This window comes from Lepisosteus oculatus, chromosome 14 (assembly GCF_040954835.1).
Source record: "Lepisosteus oculatus isolate fLepOcu1 chromosome 14, fLepOcu1.hap2, whole genome shotgun sequence".
NCBI lineage: Eukaryota > Metazoa > Chordata > Actinopteri > Semionotiformes > Lepisosteidae > Lepisosteus > Lepisosteus oculatus.
Window position 1 is genome coordinate 58,700,965 of NC_090709.1, and position 5,883 is coordinate 58,706,847.

The following is a 5,883-nucleotide window of genomic DNA, read 5'->3' on the forward strand; positions in this document are numbered from 1 at the left end:
CTGAGCGCTAAAGGCAGGTCCTGGCAATACAATCTTCTTTAGAAAACATTTTTAAAACTATTTCCACTATCATACGGAAAGATTCCGATTGCACGCAACTAATAAATTATCTTTTCCAGGGACGTTGTAGCTAGATGCAAATTACAATCGAAAATATCAGTATCAGCTTTCATATTTTCTTTTGGATCCACAGGACGATCAGCATGAGCCATCAAAGAGCCTGTAGCGGCAAGAAGTTTAAAAGCGCACAAGTGATCTGTCTTTGGTCAAAGGAATTGCTGGAGCAGTAGGACACAGAGCAATATCTAGCAGCTGTAGACGATGTTCGGGGAAGAGATAATTCTGTTTTCAGCACAGGGAGTGAGAATGAGCTCAGTCCGGCTCCCAGCAGAATCCATTCTGGTTTGGTTACTGTCAGACTGTGCGTCTGAGGCTCTTTGGATCACAACGTGAAAAAAAAAGAACAAAAAACATTTGCTCACATCTTGTGATTTCCACGAGAGGACGAGAAGATATCACTTTAAAAAAATCAGACCTGAAGATTTGGATCCGGGACCTCATACTTGTCAAATGATTAAAATAATAATTATGAAAATATCAGGTTGTGTTTCTGCAAAATATCGTGCACAGTATGCCATTTTGTTTCTAAAAATACAGTAGATTGTACTTAATAAAAATGTTCAATTCACCGCTGGTATAAACAGATGTGTGCTGTGTTTGCCTTTGTAAGCATTTGTTTAAAAAATAAGTTCACAATACGATAAAAAACACAGAAAGCACAAACGTAATAATATCATGATACAAAATCAATACCAAATCATAAAGCCAATTAAGTACCTATCCTTTGAAAACAGTGACATTTGTATCTACTTTTGAATTACAAATCAGACAGCGTAGTCCCTTAATTCAAAGATAAGATATTTGCCAAAACAAGACAACCAGATGTTAGCTGAATTCGGAACAAGAGCCTCTGCTTCATCGTTTATTGAGCTTTTGATCAACGTCTGAGTGAAAAAGATTAGCTATTTTAACTATTTGATTAAAGTTCACAAAAGCAACTTTCTTCGAGCTGTAGTCGAAACAGCGACTTAAGGATTCCTAACTGTTTCAAATACAGTCAGCTGCGCTACTAACTGAGCTATCGAAGGGATTTAAAGTGGTTCTCTCTGGCACATATTGCCCAATGTAGTGAAATATTCCGGGTACTTAAATTCCAGTTCGACATCGTTTCCTTAGTCTTGTTTACCTTGCATTTCAGCCACAAACCAGGATTCTACTGTATAATCTTCCGGGGATGTTACAAAATGTTTGATGGGGCATCAATCATTACAGGCGGAAATTCACTCCTTTTTTTTTCTCGAGGCATCATATTAAACATTTCATTTGGATCGGGAAGAGGATCACCATGAGAGACAGAACAAACTGTTTGATTCCGGCTTTATTGGGAGCTGTATCACAGCTAATGCATGTAAAGCCTTCAGTATGCGATAGTGAGAGTTCAGTTATGCCAGGGAGTGGGAGTGAAGAGAACTGAACTGAAATTTAGTAAATTCATATTTAAATAGAGTGTAAATCATCAAAGTGTTCTGTCACTTAAAACTTATTACAACACTACCAGGAGTGGGGATTGAACCCACGTGGACATTTGTCCATTGGATCTTAAGTCCAACGCCTTAACCACTCGGCCATCCTGGTCTCCAGCTAGGTGCTGTTCAGTTGTTTAACATTTAAATATGATTCAACAATTAAAAAAAATTAAACCAGCGCCCTGTCACAGAAACGTACCCCGGTCACCCGCGCAACAAGCAGGGGTACTCAGCACTATACTAACGAGGAGCACTTGTCCGGAGCTGAGCGTGAGCTCTGTTTACGGTCAGCAGTCATTTCCTCTTTTCCAAAGACATTTTCGCCTGCTCTCAGTAATTAATGTCGGTTTGAAGTCTGTTCCTGTTGTCTCCACTCTTGACAAAGAGCAGCCTTTCGTAGGAGACTCCCTCTCTCAAGAAGTTTGCCATCACCCTGCAAGAGAGAAGAGCCAACCGGGATAAACAGCTTGAAGTTCGAAAAAGATGTTGGCACGCCTGTAGCGTTTACACGAAACCTCTTAGAGTTGTGAGAATACTTCCTTTGTGTATAAAATACATTGTGAATGCTTTCTCAGCCTTTACTTTTTCGTTTTTATGATATTTTTTTACCAAGCATGAATATTCTTTTGTCCATATCTCCGCAATGGAAGCACAGAATGCCTTCAAACCAAATGCATTTTAAAGACCACGCCTTGTGGATATTTCCACAGCCTTTACATCAAACTATCAGTGAGCTAATTATCTTTTTTTAAACCTCCGGTTTTTCATCGATGCGTAATCACGCACGAACTGGAACCCGGGGGACCGCTGTGTGCACACGTTCACAATGCGAGAAATACGAGAAATACAATGCGAGAAATACTGTTCAATACGGCTTCATGCGAAAAACCCGTATATGACCATAGGAAGCAGAACAGCGCAGTCTCCCATTACCCAGACTGTAAGCACGGGAATAAAGCTTTGTTTGATTTCTGAAACCCTTCCTTTACGTCCTGTTTTCATTCAGGTTAGAGTCAACTATATTGACAATACTACTGACAACAGGAAGATTAAAATATTCTTTACTCAGCGGCTTATTAAAAACAGCTCCCATGATGTTCAAACCGATTTTTTACACAGAACACTGACACAGCTTTGTGTTCTGAATCTCTTTTTCTTATGCTTTTATTTAATGTGGCACAATGCACTGGGATAGGGGTATTCTGTTCACAAACCAATAGCATTTAAACCAAAGCACCCACATTGCTGAAAGTAAGTGTTTTGCACACTAAGCAGGTCCTCTGACTTTTCCCAGCTTTGTTTTGGGTTGTGGAACCTTTATTTTTTTATGATTTTCTGAAGATAACAATACAGGTAATACACTGGGATAGGTGGGTTGACTTCATGGCTCAATAGCATTTCTAATACAACAGCCATACTGCTGAAATCAAGTGTTTTACACACCAGACAAGCCCCCTAACCTTATACAACCTTGCTGTGGCTGGTCAATATAGTTGACCCTTTTTGGAAAGCTTTCTCAGCCCGAAACGCAAGCGAGACACCAGAAGGGGTGTGTGCAGGTTTCCGTAGTGTAGCGTCTATCATGTTTGCCTAACATGTGAAAGGTCCCTGGTTCAGAACCAGGTGGAAACAGCCTCTTTTTGAGTTCACAGAGGTCTTGAGCGACCGGTCATTTGTTCCCAGTGTATTTCTGGTGCCTTCATGCACTCTTGTACCAAACGCACGTTCCTTCTTGTACCAGGACCTGCAAGAACAACAGAAAGATTAGGATCCAGCGGGGGCTTCTTAGTGAGCCCAAGATCTCATCAAGAATCGGCTCCAGCAACAGGGCTGGGCGCATCGTTCCATTCTCCGACCACTCTCGGTGTAAACAAGTGCCTCCTGGTCTCTGCTTGAAATGCACTTTCCTGCATTTGCTTTGGTGTAACTGGCTTCCCCTGCATGGGCGAATGTGAAGAAGATCCTTAGTAAGTCATTGAAGAAAACCGAGAAGAGGTCGGAGTGGCCTCTGTCGTTCATCAACGATCCCCTCAGGCAGTACTCCTCTGCAAAGCGCCGTTCGTTCACATCGATCGGCTTTTTTTTGCCTTCATTCGTGCAAGTAGTAAAAGCAGACGCCCCTATTCTGCCGTGACCAGGATTTGAACCGGGGATGTTGTGGCCACAACACAAAGTAATGACCACTTTACGATCACGGCGAGTTACCGAGACACACGTGGCAGGGCGGAAAAGGCTGTGCTCTCTTCGTGTGACATAATTCGGAAAAGTCCTGACGTTGCATTTCAACTGAGCCCCAGTATACATCGAACCTTCGACACTCTGAGTGACAACTCTCTTGCGTGTTTTCTCATATTTATGTAGTTTGCTTGCATGATGCCGGGAACAGCGTGGTTGTTCGCTGCCATATGGTCTAGCGGTTAGGGTTCCTTGTTTTCACCCAGACGGCCCGGGTTTGACTCCCGGTATGAGAATGTGTCAGTTTTGCCTCCTGCTTTCCAAAAGATCAGCACCGTGTACGAAGGAGCCGCATTAAAACCACTCGAACGTGCGAGAAGAAGGGGGCGCTTGTTTCCAGCCGAAACTTCTCGCATGTGAGACAAGCTGATCATCGCTGCAGGAGGTGGGAGGGTTACTCTGGTAGACAGGGCTGACCTTCGGCAATAGGATTTATACTCTCCAAGATGATATTTGCACTTTCTGGAGAGGCGATTTTCTCCACTTCAGTAGCCCGATTTCGTCGATTGCGTGGAGAGGGCTGTAGAATGTGGCGCCGCCTTTCCTGCTCTGTCCATGACAGGCGTGCCAGGCTCTGGAGAGAGAGCACGGTCCATCAGCGCACTCCAATAAAGGCACTGGAAGCAGCTGAATCGCATTGGCGAAGTTCAGCGCTGGGCCGCTGGGTACATCTTACCACCGTTTCCGTAGTGTAGTGTTTATCACGTTTGCCTCACACGTGAAAGGTCCCTGGTTCAAAACCGGGTGGAAACAGACTTCTTTTGTCGTCACGCACAAAAGGGGATTGGGGATTCGCCTAGCGCTGTGATCGAACAGACCCACTCACCTCTTAGTGTGGCAGGATCTGCACAGTGTATGTCGCAGCGCATCCTGCTTTCACTTCAATGCGCGTCCTGATGTACCCCGGTCTCCCGTGTGACAGGTGGGGACAGGTGACAGGTCCTATACTAACGAGGAAGACATCGCTCTCTCCGACCCCCGGCATCGTGAAAAGGTGCACGACCATAGTGCCTTTAGTGTAAATAATGTTCAATCTGAAATTAAAGAATTATTATTCAAATGATTGTTTAGGAATTGTATGCTAGAGCTTAAAAAGTATGTTCCAAGGTGCTAAATTTGTGTAGGTAACAGTTTAAATGCATTTTTCCACTGTTTACAAATCATCAGTATGGTAACCACAGCAACAGGCGCCAGTTCACTGTCCACGGCTAGGTGTCTCGCCTTCGTCACAATGAGCGGTGTGACGTCACCGACAGCAACTAATACTAATATTAGTGTCTTCATGTTAATATTAGTGTGAGTGCAATCGGTAGTTTTAATATTAATGATAGTTTTCATGTGAGTATTAATGATGATAGTGCTATTGATTGTTTTAATGCTAGTATTCCTGTTAATATTAGTGATAATTACAGAGAAAAGGTTAGATTATTTACACTAGTAGTCATGTTAGTTTTAGTAATAGCATTACTGTTATTATTAGTATTATTAGTGTGGCAGTATTTTGTGTCAGTGGTAGGATGATAGTGTAAGTCTTAGTGATAGTGTTACTGTTGCAATATTAGTGGTATTTGTATTAGTGTTATTTATAGTGTATTTGTAGTTATGAGTGTATGTGTCTGTTTGTGTGTGGTGTTTGTGAGGAATGTGTGGTGTCCGTCAGTGTGTGAGTGTGTGTTTGTGGATGTGTGTCTATAAGTATTCGTAGTGTCTATGTGTGTGTCTGTGAGTGTGTGTAGTGTCTGTGTGTGAATATTTGGATGTGGGTCTTTCAGTGTGTGATAATGTGTGAGTGTGTGTGCATATATCTGTCAGTGTGTGTGAGTATGTGTATAGGTGGGCTTGGGCTCCACTGCTGTGTCTGACAAAGGTGACCCATCAACAGGTGTTGAGGTCCAGAGTCACTTGTGAGCGCTTCCTGCTTTCACTTCAATGCGTGTCCTTATGTCGAGTCGTGTGCCGTGCAGAGGCTCTGAAAGCGAGAGCAATGAAAAGGTGCACGGTGCTGTGAAAGAAGACACAGAGAAGTGAAAGGCAGTCCTTTCTCTAAGGAGGTAGAAGAAGA

General features: G+C 43.0%; 1 long non-coding RNA gene and 1 other non-coding gene across 2 annotated transcripts; both read right to left on the minus strand.

Annotated features, from left to right (window-relative positions):
• Nucleotides 1-1,420: 1,420 nt before the first annotated feature.
• LOC138242978 (uncharacterized) lies at nt 1,421-4,734 on the minus strand. The gene is made up of 2 exons (XR_011191853.1): nt 4,648-4,734; nt 1,421-2,019 (listed from the first exon to the last, which is right to left on the minus strand). It is a non-coding gene; the product is annotated as an uncharacterized lncRNA (long non-coding RNA).
• Nucleotides 1,613-1,695, minus strand: trnal-uaa (transfer RNA leucine (anticodon UAA)). The gene has a single exon. It is a non-coding gene; the product is annotated as a tRNA-Leu (tRNA).
• Nucleotides 4,735-5,883: the final 1,149 nt, after the last annotated feature.